Source organism: Mytilus galloprovincialis, chromosome 13 (assembly GCF_965363235.1).
Source record: "Mytilus galloprovincialis chromosome 13, xbMytGall1.hap1.1, whole genome shotgun sequence".
Lineage (NCBI taxonomy): Eukaryota > Metazoa > Mollusca > Bivalvia > Mytilida > Mytilidae > Mytilus > Mytilus galloprovincialis.
In genome coordinates, this window is record NC_134850.1 from 5,427,864 (window position 1) to 5,447,497 (window position 19,634).

The window sequence follows — 19,634 nt, forward strand, 5'->3', positions numbered from 1 at the left end:
CAAAATAGTTAGAAAGCTAAACAAGTACATTGAATCAATGGGTTGTCGTTGTTTGGTCTTCGCAAACAGGTGAAGTACAAGGTTGATAAGCATTAATGATCTAAAATCCCAAAAGTTGTGCCACATACGGCCAAGGTTATACATGCCTGGGATAAGAAAATACTTAGTATTTCGAATAATTCATATTTTTACAAACAGTGAATTTATAAAAATTATAAATTTGGATGACAGATCTAAAGAACAAATCTCTATAACGTAAACGTTTTCTGTAAAAAAAATCTGGGGGTCACGTTTCATCTTCGGTGGTTCTTTCACGAACGTTTTGAGAATGCGGGAATCAAAGATGCATGAAGTGGTAGTCTATCACTTTTATCAACTATTTTGAAGTAAGATTTATATTCAACATTTATACAGAAAGACAAAATGACATTTGACTTTGTTTTGATCCTCTTAAAAGATGACCCGTCAATAAAATAATAAAAATACTTATTATAATAGTATAATGTAAAACATGCAATAACATTTATATTGATACTTTTATTGTGTTTTACCAACTGGTACAACCGTAATAAATACATACTTGTTTTCAAAAGATAAGAATTAGTAAACTCTACATGTTTTAAAGTAAGTGCAAATGCGGGTACGGATCGATGTTTATTGTACTTCAAATGTATAATGAAGAACAAAGTTAATCGTAACACTTCAAAGTTGTTTCATTCAAATTACAGGCACGTAAAATAAAGATGATAACGTTTACAACATGTAATGTATATATTTGTTTAATGTTCATCATAAATGGCATGCAACAAGTATAAAAAGAAGCAGTGTTGGACACTGGGTATCTGATATCTACAACCACCTTGTAAAGAACAGGAAAAACAAAAACTCGTCACCATGAATAAGTTCATAACTGTTTGTCTGTTACTTGCTGTTTTGGGTAAGTTCTTATTGACATGATATGTTTATGCTTATTGCATTTTCTCAATTACGTGTTTCCTTGTTTTAATCATTAGTCAGTTTTAAAGTCTTCTACGAGTTAAGTTTTTTTGTGAGTTTACTTTTTTCAGTCTATGTACCAATGCCATGTATCCGAAACAAAAGTCAAACTAAAGATTAAATACCACAAGGCTAAGTAAAAGCAACCTTTTTTGGTTGGAGAAGCATTGTTAATTAAGTTTCCTTCATGTGCTCTTTTATTTATAATTGCACATCAATTTATTATCAACAAGTTTTACAAAAATTAAAAAAAAAATGAATAAAATGAAAAAATGAATAAGAAACCAAAATTTTCTCCAATGAACAATATTTGATTAGACTTTCCTGGCTTAAGATTTATTACACTGAGAAGACTGATAGAGTTAAACTTTACATTATGCTTTCGTTCATAAGCACTCAGTAACAACCAGATACTTAGTAAAACTTTATAGAAATACCTCACTATCCTTTGTCTTTAACATGTTTGTATGCCCAACTTACGATTGTTGATGGGTTAATATGTGTTCTGGTCTGTGCGTCCGTTCGTTCGTCTGTCCGTCCGTTCATTCGTTTGTCCGTCCGTCTGTCCCGCTTCAATTATAGTTTTTGGTTAATGTAATTTTTTTATTAAGTTGAAGTCCGATCAACTTCAAATTTAGTACACATGTTCCCTATGATATGAGCTTTCTTATTGTAATGCCTAATTAGACTTTTGATCCCAATTTCACGGTCAACTGAACATAGAAAATGATAGTTTGAATGGGGCATCCGTGTACTATGCACACATTCTTGTTTAAAAGAATTTTGGGAACCAATTCCTGGTCATTGCAGTACTGATTGATTAATGTCAACAACGTCAGTCCTATCATTTAACATACAACTATGGATCTCAATTAATTTTATTCTAGGAAATCTATTACCTAATATTAAATATCTTTATAACCATTAAGAAAACTTTCGATAAGGCAAGATTAAAAAGAATTTAATCAAAATCAGAAAACAATATCCCAAACATTTTGTCAGTAAAAAGTAAAATCATAAAAATACTATACTTCCAGGAAATTCAAAACGGAAAGTCCCTAAGTAACTGCCAAAATTAAATAATAAAACACATCAAACGAATGAACAACAACTGTCATAGTCCTGACTTGGTACAGGCATTTTCAAATGTAGAAAATGGTGGATTGAACCTGGTTTTATAGCGATAAACCTCTCACTTGTATGACAGGTGCATCAAATTATACATACAACGATGCGTAAATTAAGTCACTTTACTCATTGCTTTCCTGTATCATTTAGTGATTTATGATACACAGAAAAGTAAGATAACAAAAATACTGACCTCCGAGTTAAATTCTAAACGGAGAGTCCCTAAGCAAATGGAAAAATCATAAGCTCAAACACATCAAACGAATGGATAACAACTGTCTTTTTTCTGATTTGATACCGGTATTTTCTTATTTATACATTATCTATTCATTCGAATTCCCCGTTGATTAATGAAGAAATTATTAAGAAACTAAGCTATGTAAATCTTTACTTAATTTATGTATTCTTTGTATGTCTTTTCGTCCTAACGTTTCTACCTGATTAAGGACTTTCCGCTTTAAATTTTCCTCGGTGTTTGGTATTTTTCGTGATTTTACATTTTGTACATCTTTTCTTAATGACGTGTTTTTTGTAGGATGTACGTTGGCAACTGCAGAAGATGGTTTGTGCGCATGTGGTATGATATATGATCCCGTGTGTTCAATGACTGGGAAAACGTATTCCAACGAATGTGTACTGAACTGCAAGTAAGTGCTTTTTACTCATTGATTGGTGCATTTTATTTTATTAACAGCTTTGCGAAGTTAAGGTTATATACAATATATTGTTACATATTTTTATAGAGTCGATTAAAAAAATTTCAGTTCAACTTTCAAAGTGTGGAGTTGTTTGAAAAAGCCATGAGTGGTACAGACACAAAATGAAGAATATTGCAAACTCGATTATTGGTGCCGTCCGTAATCATATCAACACAAACACTTGCGATTTTGAATCGTCTATGTGGCCCATTGTGTGTCATTTCGTCTTCAATCAAAACCTGATAAGTTCGTTGCTGAATCAGATTAGTGCTGAAACGCAGAAAAAAAACAATAAGTCCGTTACTATTCTACATCGTGATAAATAAATATGTCTAAACTAATAAAACCTGTTTTGACAAAAACAGTATAAAATCAAAATGCAAACTGAATTTAATTCAAAATAATGTAAGACGAAGGTGGTTGTCTAATAAATTTCCATAATGTAGGTTATAGACAACCAGATAAACGACAACATAGTTTATGAATACTGATTCGTATTGAAAATAAAATAGATGAAAACCCGTTGTATCTAAATACTATTCAATTTTAGCCCATTTTCCGAAACTTAAAATGCTTATATCATATACATTGTATATTACATTGAAATCCAAAATTTCTTATGCACTTTTTTAAGTTGCCCTCCCTAACTAGAAACTTTGTTAACCATCAGTTAATGCGTTATAAAAGAGGCTATAATCAATACATGTTTAAGAAAAATTCTCATATATGTTTACAGCGCTGGTGAAGTGGTTGCATCACGTGGAGTATGTCCAACTAAGAAGTAACCTCAACAATTTGCAACGGTACGTATATACAGTACTGTCTGACCATGTAAACATAGTAGATGGATATGTGGTAGATATATTAAGGTAGCACTACAGTCTAACAATGATTTTTTTATCATATTTATTTTATCACATAATTTCGAAGTAAGTATTATTCTGCACAGTTTGTAAAAATCCCAAAGTCATTATCATATCACAACAGGGAGTAAATTGATAATGAATATATGTAAATAAAAGCACATGGTAATTAATCTAAATATATAGGCATTTGGGAGGGTCTAATATGTCAATCATCTGTTGATACCAGTGTCCAGCTGTTAATCCTTGACCACAAGATAAATATTGTAGTCTTATCTCATTGTTTTGCAACAAATATTCTTTATATAACATGGAAGTGAACAAAGAAAAAGAAAAAAAAAACTTAAAAGGGAAAAAATCTACCAAAAAGGAAAAAAAGTACTATGGAAAAGAGAGGGGAAGCATTTTTGAAAGCCCCTGACTGCCTGTACAAATTTGTTCTCTTTGGTCTTCATCATTTAAATATAGTTTTATGAATTTTAACAAATTTTCAGTTCATGTGTATTTTTTTCAGTCCTATTTAAATTAAATGTATTTTCAAGAAAAGGGTGGTCTTGGTCTTTTTATGAACATGTTTTTTATGCACACTCTTAATGTTCTAGCTAATTTCAGACATAGTTTATTTCCTTTTTTTTAAATTCAAATGAAAATTATTCTATATATATAGAGAATAATGATGCTAAACATGGATTAAATGCAGCTGGTCAATCATGTTTTTCTCTTATCTGAGACTGTCTGGAAAGAGGCGGAGCTTTGTCTATATTAATTACTTCATCACATATGTTGGTCATATCTGGGACGTCAAACTACCGCCAAATGCCAAGTTAGTGTTGGAAAGTTCACATATAATGCAAAATTTACAGCATTAGAGCATCAAAGACACGAAGTGTGTGGTTCTATTGATATAGTAATGGTATCAGAACACTCCTGGGGTGTTCCCAGTGGAAGTTTGTATTTATATTGATTTTATAGGGGTTCTAAGGGGGAAATTCAGTTTTTAGGTCATTTCTCAGAACAATTTTTCATGAAAATTGCAAGGAAAAAATGAAAATAGAAACTTTATTGGTACCCCCTCTGGCTTGACTTTGATATATATGATTAAAGGGTGTATTTTCTACAATACTGTGTCCCAGTTTTTGGATAATTTATTTCTAAATGAATTTATAGGTCTCCAAAGATGAAAGGTGAAATGAGGTTTGGCACCCAGCAGTTAAATCAATATATCTTCTTACTGGAAGCATATATAAAAAATCTGAGACACGGTTTTGGAGATTGTATATAGTTGATTACAGGGATGAAAACAAATTTTAACTACCATTTGACATGAATGTGCCATTTTCATCCAAGTTGGAAGACCACTTTTTTTGGCATTTAATGAGCTATATTTTGAGATTAATCAAACCAAAAATTAACTTATATATAAATTAAGAAAGAGTTATATTTCAGCTTGAAAATGAGTTAAAGATTTTAAAAAATCCATTTAGTAGTTTTGGAGAAATTAATCTTTAAAGACTGTTGATTGGAGTCAGAAAAATTCTGACTGTAGTGCTACCTTAAAAAGACCTTAAGCAAACAGTAAACGCCAACAGCAGCTACGTTGTTGACCGTATAATACAAAGACGAACATCGTTTTGTGATATGTCACACATATTATTACTGTAAATTTATATATTTTCGTGGGTACATATTTTAATGGATTGCCCAAAAAAATGCGATTTCGTGGTTTTGCCAAAATCTGCATACAACCTGTCCGAAATTTGTATTTTGTTGAATGTCACCTGTAAGCACGAAACCCACGGAAATTGGTACCTAAAGAATAGAATAATAATAAATCAACAATAGTTGACAAAAAATTCAAGATAAGGGCTCCAGTGCATTGATGATCAAATATAAATCACAATTTAAATTCCTTCAGATAAATCAGATATACTCTCTTTTAACAATATCTTTGAAGCGAGTTGAGCTTGGATAAGGGCTATACATAAAAATTTTCAGCTTGACCAGGTTAGAGCTTTTTCTAATGTGTTTTAATTTCTTAATAATTAATCTGTGTATGCTATCATTATTTATGTTCATTTATTTTATTTGTATTTTAATTTATTCAGGACTGGTATTGGATACAAAAGAATGAAAACATTGGACTTGATTTCTTCCTTTTAAACAAATTTGTGATTTATATGGTGATTGATATTTTTGACACTACTCTTTAAAAATCTAATGAAATAAAAAATTATTAAAATAGAATTATGTTCCTTTTTAATGCGACTCAAAGATTGTAAAATTTGTTTCTTCTGTCTCTTTTTTTTTAATGTTTATAGTATCTAACATGTCTAAATATCATTTAACTGCTTTGTTTTAAGAGGTCAATATGGCATCAGTGGTCTTTCATAAGATCCTGGATGGTTGTTGAGTCCATTGTTACTTTGAAATTTCAATCTAAACTGATTTGATGTGGAGAGAAAGATCAGTCACGTCTAATTGAAGCGTATGTGCTGTTTGAATTTCATTATCTGGTTTTGTTCACACATGTTGGGATTTTGATATCATTATTCAAATTCTTTTGAAATTCTTTTGGTCTCTTATTTCGTTGTTTACTAGGCACGTTAGTTATGAATTTCTTATACTGTTCGATTCTTGACTTAAGAAATATGTATTTGATCTCACTTTCTCTATATTGCATGTTGTTATTCTGAATTTCTGGCAATTATTAGAGAATAAAGCTGCGATGAGAGTGTCAAATTAACACGAAAAGTGCGGAAAAAACACACTGACCAGTCAGAGATGTAGAGGAGTAGTTGGCATTAGATAAGTGTAATCTTCGTTCTAGATAAGAATTTTCAAACCACATTCGCTTATGTTGTGCCATGTGTACTATTATTTGTCTGTTTGTCGTTTTCATTTTTAGCCATGGCGTTGTCAGTTTATTTTCGATTTACGAGTTTGACTATCCCTCTGGTATCTTTCGCACCTCTTTCACTGCTAAATACAGAAGTTCGTTGAAAAATCTAAAAATTGAATGATAAGATTAGAGTACATATTTTTCTTTGCTGCTAATTGTGTTTTTGTGCTTCTTACCCATATTTTTATTTTTTAGTTAGTACTTATGGTGTTCTCTTGTACCGCTGTCCCAGTTAAGCGGAAGGTTTAGCGCTCAAAAACATGGTTGACCTTGCCATATTCTTTGTGTACCTGTTCCAAGTCAGTATAGCTTGCTGTACAATAGTTGTGTTTGGTTCAGGACTGTTATGTCTGTTTTTGTTTTTCGTTACAAAGAGTGAATAGTGAATATAAAATTAATTAAGAAATACCAGTATTGTACAGAAGATGCATAGAAAACGATTGCCATAATTCTATGAGAATTGTATATCAATGTTTATATTTGCATTTTTTGCCAAACGTGATGCAGACGCAAAATAAACATACCACATCCCTGTATTTTTTTTTATATAAGTGTCATGAGCTGTTCATGCATACCTGTATTAGCAAGACAAAACATGCACCAAAAGAAAGGCACTTGCAAAGCATTTGAGGTGGCTGAAAGTTTTAATTTAGGACCAGCAAAATAGCCCTAATAAACCGGTAAAATAGCCACTGCCAATTTTTATTTCAGCACTAATTGCATGACTACTTATTTCATAGTAGTATAGAATCATAATATGGCATTTGCTGTAAAAAGAAATTAAATTTAAAACAAAGCGTTATTACATTCTATAGAATTTTATCCAATGACAACACAGTAAAACATATTTCAAAATACTAAAATAGTTCAGTATCCTTTGTTTAAACATGTGAGTGATTTATTGCATTTGGAATTGCACAACAAATTTTGATTTTTACAAAATTGACTAATTTAGAAGTGCTTCAACCCTTTGCATTTACATAAAAAAAAAAGGTAAAATCACAAAAATTCTGAATTCCAGAGAAAATTCAAATCGGAGAGTCCCTCATCAAATGAGAAAATCAAAATCTCAAACACATCAAACGAATGGAAAGAAAACCTTAAGCACCATTTTTTAACACGTTTTAACTGCTTCACGTAGCGAAAAGTGAAGCTCGTGAATCATTGCTGCAAATAAAGGTCTTTCTTAAACAGCTTCAATTTGTTTTCTCGACAAATATCCTGTTAAAATTCTTACAGCTGTTCCAATGCTGTTACAGTACACAAATTCTTCAGATTCATAATTATACTTCAAATATTTCGAGGATCAGTTGGGACACGATCATACTTGGTATAATGACATTATCCCACACCTCAAGTTCTAATGATTTTCATTTTGTTTTATTAATATTTATAATGTTCGGCTTGCATCTGTTGGGCGTTTCAACGTCAGTGTTATTTTGTCTAATACTCAGTTCGTTTCTGTGTGTGTTACATTTTAATGTTGTGTCGTTGTTCTCCTTTTATATTTAATGCATTTCCCGCAGTTTTAGTTTGTAACCCAGATTTGTTTTTTCTACCGATTTATGAGTTTCGAACAGCGGTATACTACTGTTGCCTGTATTTATCCTGATTGTCACTCGGGTCAATTTCTTTTATACTATCAGAATTGTCACTGGAGCCAATTTCTATTACAATATAAAATTGTCACTGGGGACAATTCTTGTCATTGTATCAGAATTGTCACTGTCGTTGATTTCTATTGAATTAACTGGCACGTATAGACATGTGTGCGTTTCATTTCCTATCTCTATCTATTTTTTGTATTTTGTAAATAAATGTAAATAAATATAAATAACAAAAAAATAAAAAGGAAGATGTGGTATGATTGCCACAGAGACAACTCTCCACAAGAGACCAAAATGACACAGAAATTAACAACATAGGCCTTCAACAATGAGCAAAACCCATACCGCATAGTCAAATATAAAAGGCAACGAAATGACATTGTAAACCAATTCAAACGAGAAAACTTACGGCCTAATTTATGTTCAAACAAAGAACGAAAACAAATATCTAACACATAAACAAACGACAACCACCGATTTACAGGCTCCTGACTTGGGACAGACACGTGCAATACATAAAGAATGTGGTGGGTTTAAACATGTTAGCCAGTTCCCAACCCTCCCCTAACCTAAGACAGTGGTTTAACAGTACAACACTGTTTTCCCATATCTTTAATTGACATCAGAAATGATGGAGATCTGAAACAATAAATCAATTAATTAATAACAATCATAAGGATCACAAGTCATTGGTATATGTCTATTTGAAATATAACTATGACTGATTAATAGTCTATCTCTATTTTGATCTGGTGAATTAACAAAATGTTTATATGAATGGTATTGTTCTCCACATTTGTAACTTTCTATAGCTAATGTACGTATTCTTGGAGCCATGACTGTTCTTCTCTTTAACGACTGAGTATATAATATGGGACCAAAAAATAGTTTAAGATTTATTTTATTTATATATTCTAGAGCAGAGTAATTTAAAGTATCGGCTATTGTTTATTCTGCTTGAAACCTTTCTGATTGTGATATGTATTCTGTATATGATTTATAAAAAAAACATAAATATATAAAAAAATAAATAATTAAACCTATTTGTTCCATCCTTAATTATTATCTTTAATCTTTAATCTTTATTGCAAAATTACACCCATGAGGGTCAAGCAATACAATCAAACAATAATTTTATACTATACAATGCAATACAATGAAATACAATGTAATACAATGAAATACAAAATAATACAATACAATATATAGAATAATAGAACATTAGAGTTCAATTATAAATGCATGTGAAAAAACACCATCATAACCTTGCCTGACACGGGTCTGACTCCCTCAGTTCTAAAGACTGTTTTATGAAGACTCCAATATGACAACCAAGTTCAGGGATGGGGTTTAGAATGTGTTTAAGTTTATTGAATGCATCAAGACGTTGAAATAATGGTACATAGTCTTTTAGATAAGCAAAAAGATTAGAACGCAAAGATAAGTTAATGTCACAATACAAAAAGGAAATGAAATTCATCATCTAGGACTTCACATTTTTTACATAATCTTTGTGCTCTTGGAATGTTTCTGTACCTTCCTAATTCAATGCCTAGGGAATGATCACTTAGTCTAAATTTTTAGAGTAACTGCCTATGTATAAAATTATTGCAATTTAAATATTCCTCAGACTGACAATTATTTTTTAATTTCCCATAAAGACAAAGTTTGGATGAGGAATCCATTTTTGAAAGTTTAATTAAAGTTTTTTTCATATTTCTCTAAATAAAATTGAGAATGGAAATGGGGAATGTGTCAAAGAGACAACAACCCGACCAAATAAAAAACAACAGCAGAGGGTCACCAACAGGTCTTCAATGTAGCGAGAAATTCCCGCACCCGGAGGCGTCCTTCAGCTGGCCCCTAAACAAATATATACTAGTCCAGTGATAATGAACGCCATACTAATTTCCAAATTGTACACAAGAAACTAAAATTAAAATAATACAAGACTAACAAAGGCCAGAGGCTCCTGACTTGGGACAGGCGCAAAAATGCGGCGGGGTTAAACATGTTTGTGAGATCTCAACCCTTCCCCTATACCTCTAACCAATGTAGAAAAGTAAACGTATAACAATACGCACATTAAAATTCAGTTCAAGAGAAGTCCGAGTCTGATGTCAGAAGATGTAACCAAAGAAAATAAACAAAATGACAATAATACATAAATAACAACAGACTACTAGCAGTTAACTGACATGCCAGCTCCAGACTTCAATTAAACTGACTGAATGATTATGATTTCATCATATGAACATCAGGCACAATCCTTCCCGTTAGGGGTTTAGTATCAAAACACTTTTTTTATATTACAATTTAACATGTTTTTTGATTGTTTAAAAGGTACATTATTATTAGAGTAATTTTCTGGGTTTAATTTCATTTCTTTAAAAATTATCAATTCTATTTGCAACTTACACCCCCTCCACACACACACACACCAAATATAACCCGTCGGAATATAAGCAGTGCATGGCTAATCCAGAAATGTTCATAAAGGGGATGCATTGGCTGCCTAATAGGGTGTCGCGCCTTAAATAATCAGCCAATGTTTTCCGACAAATATGTGATTCGGTGTCGCTTGTATCTTAAATTTAAAAATTGCAGGTATCTTTTTCAATGGCACACACTTTCGTTTGTTATTTCGAATCCAGTGAACTCAACTGTATCTTGTGCGAAGTGGAATTTCTCTGGGTTTAAAGTTATATCATGTTTTCCATAAAGCTCAAAACAATGACAAGCTTGAACGAAACTGTCCTCAATACCATCGGACCACAGAAGAGTATTATCGACACATTTTGTCTTGTTTGACAAATCGGCTACGATTTCGTCGAACCTTCTTGTGTAATCATCACCTGATGCGATGGATCCTTAGGTGCAATCTTATACATGTATAAAGGTTGTAAGATGTCGGTCTTCTTTTCTGATGGGTACACTATGGTAACCATTCAAAGCAGTCTTTTTCTGGCCTCGAAGGACTGATTTTGTTTGATGAAAAGGGGATTGTGTTTGACGTGTTCCCTTATTGCAGGAGCATTGAGAGCCTGAAAATCTATTGTGCGTCTCGATTGTCCATTCTTTTTGGAACAAATAACCAACCATACGATGAAACCATGTCACAGGTTCGCCGACTGGAACGGGTTCTATAACACCTAGCATGACGTCATGATCTAAGGAAGCTTTCACATCGTCATATCCCTTTATCTCTAGCCAGTTTAGAAATAACAAACATACAACAATACGCACCCTTTGCTGGGTAAAAATTTGACTGAGACGTCTGTGATGTACGCAATTAATCTAGTGTCTAGTTCGTTGTTATCTTGGTCCTTTCCTGATATTCTTAGAATGACGGCCTCAAGTATAACAATGCATGTGTTATTATATTTAACGGTATTAGGTCACATTATGTTAGTCAAATTTGTGAAGCACTTTGATACCATCCAGACAATTTTGACAGCCAGTATCAGCCATTGCAGGGATGACTGTATTTCTCTGTTGAGACACTACAGAGTTTTGAAAACCAAGCTGCTTATAAACATCTTCTACAACTTTAACAGCTATGTTGATGAACGACTGCGATTGTGATGGTCGTTTAATCAATGTGTTATACATCTGCGAGAAGAGATGATGATCAAGTTGGATGGTTCCTTTTCCTTGAGAAGACACAGTTGCCGCACAAAGAGAACCGAATACAGAACTGACTTTCAGATTCATTATTTTGTTTTACTTTGTGCTTACTGGTATTGCTTCGACATACGAATTAATAATGGTTTTCACGTTCACAGATTTTTCAAGTATGTCCATATTTCTTTCTGATTTGGGGTAGACCACATTTTTGCATAAATGAGTATAACTGTCACAGTTTCTCATATCTTTAATTGACAACAGAAATGATGGAGATCTAAAACAATAAATCTATCAATTAATAACAAGCATAAGTATATTCTTCTAAAAGGTTAATCATGTTAATTGTATGGTCATTTAATATAACTAAATGAGTGGCGACACGTATATTTCTCTTAAGAATTGAATGCTTCTTTTTGTAAATTTATTGGGGTGTAAAAGCGTTGACCGAAGTACATTTTGTATGAAGCGCGGAAGCGCTTCATTCTAAAAATGTACGCACGGTCAACGCTTTTACAACCCTGTAAAGTTACAAAATGAACCATTCAATACTTATAATTACATTTTTTAGCTATGATCATGAAAACACGAATTTTATATATTTCATTAATTAATTCACCTGTGCACTTTATTGTTGGAGCATGTGTTATCATGAATGAAAAGTTGTATTGAGCAATGCAACTGCTTACGGAATAACACGTGATGTGCAGTTAGCCAATCAAAATAAAATATTATAATGAAACATACATCTAATGTAACTATTTTGGTATAAACATGATAAATATAGACAATGAAAAGTCATTCTTCATTTCACTTCGATTTAGAGATATCATGATAAGATATTTTATTTTCCAAATTATACACCATGCAGGGTGTGGGAGGGACATATACACATATAGCAATTATTATAAAATTGAGAATGGAAATGGGGAATGTCAGTGTCAAAGAGACAACAACCCGACCATAGAACAGACAACAGCAGAAGGTCACCAACAGGTCTTTACAACATACATTTTTTTGTACATTATTTTACATGAAATTCGTGTAATCTGTTAATCCTTTTTTAATGGAATCTTATGGACAAGTAAATGTTGGTTCAAAGCGGTCTGCATATATTTCTCTTTCACCAAACCTTTCATATCTGCAAATTTGTTTGTTAGTTTAGGCAAACAATGATACCAAAGGCACTATTTTAAGTATAATAGTACAATAGTCCCAGATTTAATAAACTGAAAATATCAATATAAATTGAAATAGGCCAAGTTATGAATATGCAAATAAAAAAGATATTTTTAAAACAATTGCTACTCTTGCCTTAATTATCATTATTATTGCACTTTTACATAAAAAGATTCTGATAACGTTTGGTACCATAGCTAGAAGTGACTCTGTCGAAAGCGTCAACTGTCTACAAAAGGAAAAAACTCGAAAAGCTGGTTTATTAGGGCTGACAAGATTTTGAAACAATATAACTTACCGTGTGCCTCAGAGGTTTTACTTAAACCAGAGACAAAATACAAGTGGAAAATGAAAGTAAAAAAGTGTGTTGATGGCTTTTGGTCCGAAAAACTGTTTACTGAAGCAAAATCAAAACCGTCATTACGGTACTTAAATATCAAAAACTGTAAAATTGGTGTTGTTAATTCTATATGGAAAAGTGCTGGTTCAGAACAAATGTGTATACGTAAAGCCTGTTATAAGATCAAAATGCTTTTGGATACATATATTCTACTGTACAGTACCACCGTTCAAAATTTTCAAATGGTCAAAAAACCTTTATGCAGTTGTTGTACCAAAGATTGGGACCGCTTCATGGACTGACATATGCGTTAGCAACTCGAATATGATACAATTAATCTTGGACTGTAGTCTTTTTGATTGGTACTATGAGGGGGAATAGGACCTTTATCGGGACTCCGGGATCGGGTGTTTTTAAGCTCGGGATTTCGGGATTGACCCTTTCGGGATCCGGGAATCCTTTTTTTCGGATTTCGGGATGTCGGGATCTGCTTTATTTAAATTCGGGACCTCGGGATTTCGTTTTTTTAAGTCCGGGATTTCGGGATCAAGACCCCTCCTATCCCCCCTCTACTATGTGTTAGAGAAAAATGACATAAATTTGGTGGAATCAATCACTAGAAGCCTGTGTTACTCGCTCCATGAAAAGCGTAGTGCGCTCCTTGAAAGTAAATAAACATTTAAAAGTAGTAAGGTTTACCAAACTCATAGGCTGTAAATAGATAAAATTGTTTAAAGATAATGTATAGTGACTGGAAACAGATGTAAATATAAAGTAACAAAAGTAACAAAATTTTACTGGATGATTCCAGGTTCTCCTGATAGAGGAGGGATCTACAGAAGGTAACAGGTAACAGGTATCACTCGATTTTGAAACTTTTTGGTAAGTTACATTGAAGATTATTTGATCCAAAATTTACTTTTCAATAAGTTTGCTTTAAACAATCAAGTGAATGTATGAGGGTCTGGATGAGGGGGTCTGTTATTCTGTAAACATTTAATTTTCACCCCTTTTTTCTCTAATCTGTAAAAAAATAACCCCTTTTTTCTCTAATCTTCCAAAAATTAACCCTTTTTTTCTCTAATCTTCTATTTTTTGGCCCATTATTCTCTAATTTTCATTTTTTAAGGGCATTATTCTTTAATCATTTAACCCCATCCAAACCCTCATGTATGCGCTCCATAGTTTACGAAGTAAGGGAAAGCACTCGTCAGTCAAACTTTTTTTTAAACTGGACCCCTGTTGTGTTCACTTATCAGCTATAGATAGAACGGCGGACCAGTTTAAACTTTTTTTTAGATTTCCAGAAAACCAGGGGAAAGGAAAGGTGACTCATGTACGATCATGTACTAGTTCGACAACGGGAAAGCATTCGAACTCTTCGGACCTCTTCTTTATTTGAGTGACTCACATGAATTTTATATACAACACGCCGTTAGGCTACACAATAACACTCCTTCAATAGAATTTCTGAAAAAAATAAAGTGTTTTTTAAATTAAGTACATTTTAGTTTAACAATTTGACAGCGCCAGAAATACACGATTTTCACCTGTTAGAACTTGGTTGAAAGATTAATTTTAATGATAAGATAAGAACAATATATTTATTTTGATTGCGGTATCTTTTCACCACTGAACACCGCACACCACCGAACACCACTGAACCACAGGCACTACAGTAGACGTTCTGTCAATAGACACTAGCTACTTTCTTCCAATTGCCAATATTTTTTATACTATTGACAGAATGTCTAGTGCCTGTGACTGAAAATCCCAAAAAAATATATTTGATCATAACACCACAACTCCACAAACTACATATGCCACTTTGCACCTCAAATAAATTTTTTCTTATTTTTTTCTCTTACACAAGAGTCCGTGTCATACCTGCCAACTTTTCAAAATACCCATGGGGGTTTTACTGAAAGATGGTTCTTATAGTCCTACAAAACCTTCAAGGGGGCCTTCAAATATAGATTATTAATTAATGTGGTTTTTTGGTTTCTTCGTGCTTTAACAAGCTCATAGCCATTGGTAAATTAATTGTTTTCTTTAAAATAGTGGACAAAATTGCTCTTACAAAATTTCCACTTGGGAGCCTCCATGGGGGAAATCCCCCGCAAATAGTGACAGTTGGCAGGTATGCCGTGTGAATTTTGCTTTTTCCACCTGCCCACTGCGGACAGTCCACCTGTGCCCACTCTACATGTATCTCTAATCTATTTTTTGTAAAAATATTGATTACAAATGCTTATCAGCTTTTTTCAAGTGATTGTACTTGCAAGTCTTTTAATAGATGAAACAAAAGATATTGCAGGCTCACTCCTACAGGTGGGCAGAGTGGACAAGGTAGAAAATGGTTGGATAGATAATAGTTTGACAAACAATAATTTTGATCATTGAGAAGCTTAATATATCCTTAACAATACAACGTGATTAAAACGTTTAGATGATTTTACAGAGTAATCTCCCTTTAGTGTTAGGTACCACCTTAAGTGAAAGCAATAACTACTTATTGGCATGGGCTGAACTGGTTCTATAGAACATACATGTATTACACTTACAACTCCCGTTAGCAACATGTGTCGCATAGGGCGCGATAGAACATATGGTCCGAGTACACAGTTATCGTCCTTTGATTTTCGTTGTCCACGAATATAGTCCTTAGTGTGGACAGTGTGTTACTTGCCAATTTTTGTTATACCCCTTCCAAATTTATTTCTCCATGTTTTATGCCTCATATAGCAAGTTGGGGGGTGAAATGACACTGTAAAAAAAGTTGGGTCATAAATATTAATGTAAAGTAGTGATTAGGTCCAGCTGAAAAAGGTCAAAAATTAGCACTTCGGAAGCTGTCAAAAGATTTCAAGACCCCCTTAACATAAGATTGTCCATATTTTGAGTTAGAGCTGATGAAGTTTTCTATAATTTTGATATAATTTGTCCCAAAAGTAGTACAACACACTGTAAAAATATTATTGAGAAAGCGCAGGTGGGTTTTTTTTAATTTTCATTTATTGTCTAAAAGAAATGCACTACGAAATAACTGTGTACTCGGACCTAAGAGGTGAAATCAGGAAATATAGAATCTGTACTTTGGCAACTTCCCTGAATGATTTGATGGTGCCAATTTGTCAAATAGCATAAAACTAAAGGATTTAAACTTTTATTTGATAGAATTTCTGCAAAAATGACCAATTTTGGCATTATATGGTCAAAATAAGCATTTCATAGCTTTTTCAATTTTGATGCATAAGTGGCATTCTGACTTTCTATCTGACATGTTTTCATGTGTCAATTTTTGTGTTTCTATGCTTTAATCCAGTTTTATTACTCATTTGTGAACTCTGAATCTACAGAAAAGAAGATTATCTCAGAAAATATGAGCAAAATGTGTTGTATAAATGACCCTCGTCTAACGCCCTGTTTGGATCAAGTTAAATGTGAGGAGCATGGCACATAAAAGTTGAAGTCCATAATAAATACCTCAATAAATTTGTATAAAAAGCACTTAACAATGTCTTTTGTACCTGTTTCATTTCACATAATATCTTTCTTTACCTCTGTAGGATAGCATGTGGTTCAAATATAAGCCTGTTGAGACTAAAATTGCATGCAAGTTTTTCACTAAAAAGTGAAAAATCTTTGTATCAGACCATACTGTCTACACAAAAAGTTGAATGTAAGAGCCTTTTTGTGCTCAGATTTATTGTATCATGTCACCTGAGTATAGAAATGATAGAAAAGACACAAATTTTTATTTCCTATAACTTCAATATGCATTTTTAAATGTAAATATGTGCTACGGCCTAAATTGACCCTAAATTAATTTTAGTCTTACTTGGCCTAAGACCCTTTTAAACTAATATGATATGTTATTTGTAAGTTTTCTTTCCATTTAAAGTACATTAAGTACATATGTAAGGATTATTTATAATCAAAAAGCTTCACAAACTTAAAATTGCTGGAAAATATTACATCTTCATGTAAGGCCCGCTTCATTGGAAAACCTCCATTTTTAGGCACAGTCTCATATAAATTTGACTTTTGAAACATTATGCTAAGTCTGATATAACAAATGAGTACTCTATTGCTTTAAATACATGATATATTATATATTAAGGCATTTTAAAAGTATTTTTTTGCAATATTTAAATTTTATAAGCCCCAAATGTTGATAGTTGAAATTTCTCAATTTTAACGTCTAAATTTAACACGCAAAGTTGAATATAGAATTAATCATATTGTCTATAATATATATCCTATTGCTATGAAACTTTGTAAGCAGTCTTGTAATATATTAAGCTTTAGTCATACCAAGTTTTATTAAGATTGGTCAACTTTTTCTATCCTATTAGGTCCGAGTACACAGTTATCGTCCTTTGATTTTCGTTGTCCACGAATATAGTCCTTAGTGTGGACAGTGTGTTACTTGCCAATTTTTGTTATACCCCTTCCAAATTTATTTCTCCATGTTTTATGCCTCATATAGCAAGTTGGGGGGTGAAATGACACTGTAAAAAAAGTTGGGTCATAAATATTAATGTAAAGTAGTGATTAGGTCCAGCTGAAAAAGGTCAAAAATTAGCACTTCGGAAGCTGTCAAAAGATTTCAAGACCCCCTTAACATAAGATTGTCCATATTTTGAGTTAGAGCTGATGAAGTTTTCTATAATTTTGATATAATTTGTCCCAAAAGTAGTACAACACACTGTAAAAATATTATTGAGAAAGCGCAGGTGGGTTTTTTTTAATTTTCATTTATTGTCTAAAAGAAATGCACTACGAAATAACTGTGTACTCGGACCTAAGAGGTGAAATCAGGAAATATAGAATCTGTACTTTGGCAACTTCCCTGAATGATTTGATGGTGCCAATTTGTCAAATAGCATAAAACTAAAGGATTTAAACTTTTATTTGATAGAATTTCTGCAAAAATGACCAATTTTGGCATTATATGGTCAAAATAAGCATTTCATAGCTTTTTCAATTTTGATGCATAAGTGGCATTCTGACTTTCTATCTGACATGTTTTCATGTGTCAATTTTTGTGTTTCTATGCTTTAATCCAGTTTTATTACTCATTTGTGAACTCTGAATCTACAGAAAAGAAGATTATCTCAGAAAATATGAGCAAAATGTGTTGTATAAATGACCCTCGTCTAACGCCCTGTTTGGATCAAGTTAAATGTGAGGAGCATGGCACATAAAAGTTGAAGTCCATAATAAATACCTCAATAAATTTGTATAAAAAGCACTTAACAATGTCTTTTGTACCTGTTTCATTTCACATAATATCTTTCTTTACCTCTGTAGGATAGCATGTGGTTCAAATATAAGCCTGTTGAGACTAAAATTGCATGCAAGTTTTTCACTAAAAAGTGAAAAATCTTTGTATCAGACCATACTGTCTACACAAAAAGTTGAATGTAAGAGCCTTTTTGTGCTCAGATTTATTGTATCATGTCACCTGAGTATAGAAATGATAGAAAAGACACAAATTTTTATTTCCTATAACTTCAATATGCATTTTTAAATGTAAATATGTGCTACGGCCTAAATTGACCCTAAATTAATTTTAGTCTTACTTGGCCTAAGACCCTTTTAAACTAATATGATATGTTATTTGTAAGTTTTCTTTCCATTTAAAGTACATTAAGTACATATGTAAGGATTATTTATAATCAAAAAGCTTCACAAACTTAAAATTGCTGGAAAATATTACATCTTCATGTAAGGCCCGCTTCATTGGAAAACCTCCATTTTTAGGCACAGTCTCATATAAATTTGACTTTTGAAACATTATGCTAAGTCTGATATAACAAATGAGTACTCTATTGCTTTAAATACATGATATATTATATATTAAGGCATTTTAAAAGTATTTTTTTGCAATATTTAAATTTTATAAGCCCCAAATGTTGATAGTTGAAATTTCTCAATTTTAACGTCTAAATTTAACACGCAAAGTTGAATATAGAATTAATCATATTGTCTATAATATATATCCTATTGCTATGAAACTTTGTAAGCAGTCTTGTAATATATTAAGCTTTAGTCATACCAAGTTTTATTAAGATTGGTCAACTTTTTCTATCCTATTAGGTCCGAGTACACAGTTATCGTCCTTTGATTTTCGTTGTCCACGAATATAGTCCTTAGTGTGGACAGTGTGTTACTTGCCAATTTTTGTTATACCCCTTCCAAATTTATTTCTCCATGTTTTATGCCTCATATAGCAAGTTGGGGGGTGAAATGACACTGTAAAAAAAGTTGGGTCATAAATATTAATGTAAAGTA

General features: G+C 32.4%; 1 long non-coding RNA gene across 1 annotated transcript; it reads left to right on the plus strand.

Annotated features, from left to right (window-relative positions):
* Positions 1 to 816: 816 nt before the first annotated feature.
* On the plus strand, positions 817 to 5,929 carry LOC143057741 (uncharacterized). Its single transcript, XR_012972807.1, has 4 exons — positions 817 to 937; positions 2,660 to 2,771; positions 3,559 to 3,625; positions 5,791 to 5,929. It is a non-coding gene; the product is annotated as an uncharacterized LOC143057741 (long non-coding RNA).
* The last annotated feature ends 13,705 nt before the right edge of the window (positions 5,930 to 19,634 follow it).